Source organism: Bombus impatiens, unplaced genomic scaffold (genome assembly GCF_000188095.3).
Source record: "Bombus impatiens unplaced genomic scaffold, BIMP_2.2 scf_1080, whole genome shotgun sequence".
Taxonomy (NCBI): domain Eukaryota; kingdom Metazoa; phylum Arthropoda; class Insecta; order Hymenoptera; family Apidae; genus Bombus; species Bombus impatiens.
This window is the reverse complement of record NT_177499.1, coordinates 742,475-745,248: the sequence shown is the minus strand read 5'-3', so window position 1 is coordinate 745,248 and position 2,774 is coordinate 742,475.

The window sequence follows — 2,774 nt, the reverse complement described above, 5'->3', positions numbered from 1 at the left end:
CTTCTGCCACCATCTTTCCTTTACCGTTTTATTCCATTTTCTATTTTCGTTCCCTCCTGTTTTCTTTCTTTGCTCGCCTTCGAGCAATCGGTCGAACCAGCGAGACGGAATCTTCGATTTCGCGGGATTTCGACGAGAATCGAGACTGGACGATCGACGATATCAACTGTAAATTAACCAACCAACGTAAATTCATCAATTTTCTTCTCTCAACAACGATCTACGACATCGAATTCTGCTGTTCGGCGTTGCGACGCTGGAACAATGTTACAAGCGTGTGCTTAACGTTCGAAATAGTCAGCGTTTATTTCCAGCCTCTGCATACTTATTTATATACGATATCTTTATCCCTTTTATAGAGATCACAAGCAACTTCCCAGGCACTAAATACTAAATCTAACGTGCTAATATTCGCTATCGATCCTTCCGAAATAACAATAAAATTCCATACGTTGGAAGAAAATAAGAGGAAATCGTTTGTAATCGAGTTTCCTGCAATTCGGACAAACCGTATGCCATTTGGGAGAATAAATTCGATGGGAAGACGAACGTTTCAAAAATATCTCAAGACTATAATATCTACTAATACTATAGATGATTCTGCTAATACGGAAAATAAACTCGTTTACACTGCACTCGGATCGCGTCCGTTGCGCTTTAATCGACCGTACAACCCTTGAATCCATCGTTTTTATCGATCTCGAGAACCGATCGTCCGCTCGGATATAGCTGGCAAAATATATCAACAGCGAGGAAAAAGAAGAATCTCGAAGAAACGTTTGACAAGCCAAATCCCGTCAAAGGAAGCAATTTCAGTTAAAACGCAACCGCCGTCGGATTTGCCCAGCGGCGCGAGAAGGAACGCCGTCGAGAAGCACAAGGGCCACCCTGATCATCCCCGCGCGACAGATTATTTAGCGAAATGTCGTTGGAACGCTTCCTGTTGGCGTGCAGCTGCGGCAACGACAATTACGCGGGTACGTGGAGCGCCGCGAAGCATGAATTTTTGTCGTGCAACAAGTTGGCTCACAATGACAGACCACGCCGCGTGACGTCTTACGGAGCCGCGCGTCCCACTCCCGCAAGAATTTCAGCCGGGTAAACCGTTTACTTACGGATCGGCGGATCGCTCAAAATATTTGTCGCGCTTGTCAGACCTTTGTCCGACGACGAAAGCGCACGGCAAATCCGGTTGCCGCGTACACCGGATCATCTTCCGGGGACGAGCTTGTCGGGGCACAGTTTTTGGATTAGTCTCTGTATCGCTTCCTCTCCTTCTCCTACCTTTCTCTCCGATTCGTCGTTCTCTGTCGAGGTAGCAGGCGACGTGCTACACGCGTTTCTCAGTTTGATCCGTACGTGAAAGAGAGACACGGTCGTACGACGAGTAACAAGCTCGCGTTCATCGAGGGGACAGATCTCTTTTTTAATTTTCTAATATGCCTGGCTGGCCGCTACTACGCCGACGCGACTGCGGAAATTTTTCAGGAAAGCTGTCGATTCTCAACCGTGTTAGGATGAAAATGATCGATCGTGAATGTTTATTCATTATATCGTAATGTTTTAACTTTACGCTGTAGTACTTCCACGGCTATAGGTTAGAATTTTATCGAGTGAAATCTTCGTTCGGGGCATAGAGGAGAGCGAATTTATCGTTGTATCGATTCTTATCGTGGACTCTGAGAATATTAAAATCGTCCTATTTAAAAAGGAAAGGGTCTGCTTCGTTGGTTCGAAGTATCGACACGTGCCGCTTGCTTAAAAATCATTTCTCATTGCGGGGAACGCGTGCAGCCCTCCGGGCACATCTATTTACGGGAAACGAGTCGTTGTTGCACCTGGTGCACCGAACACGGTGGCGTTCTCGCGTAGGTCAATCTCCCCCCCCCCGTTCAATTCTCCTCCTGTCACTCCTCTCCCCCTCCCCCTCCCTCCGTTATGGTTCAACCCCCTTATGCGGAGCGAACAGGTTTAGCCGACGTTCGTCTATGTTATTAGAATAGCAACGCGTTTAATGAGTAACGGGGCGATTTACCTGGAGCATGCGGGAATGTTGATTTCGATTTATAATGGTTTCGTACTGATCGCGATCTCACGAATGCGGGAGAATCCACGCGGAGAGGGTAAAATCGAACGGTGCAGGGACAACGCTGTGCACGCTACCAATCGCTAAATCTCTTGGTGAAAAGTTTCCCTCGATCGTATATCGTCTGACAAAATCAGCTGACACTCGAAATAATTTCAGGGAATTTTATCTTAATGAAACGGCAATTTAACCCTGAGTTAGCCTCGACAATTTCGTGGAAAGCGTAACGAGCCTTACATGTGAGTTTCTAAAAAAAAAGACAACCAGTTTAACTTAGTTGCCGGTATAGCTATAAAATGTATGTACATAAATTAAATAAAGAATTCTGACTGTTTGGTACAGCTGGCAATTAAGAATTACGTGCACCTTACATATATGGTCGGCAAAAAGTACCTGCCAACTGGAATCGAATTATCCGTAAAAATGGATAGCCTCTTTGTTGTGCCAACACCTACCTGTCGCTACTATCCTGTACGAATACAAACATCTTTTCCGACAAACTTTTCATCGAATTTTGAAACCACATTGATCGCGTAAATTAAGATTAAAGATCAACATCGTGGCCTCGTTATAAATATACAATAACGAAAAGAAAAAATATGGCACATGGTCGTTATAACTTTCGTTTTGTATATCGCGTTATCCTGTAGGTAATAGTATTTTCCGATACTTGGCACCTAATACTCGA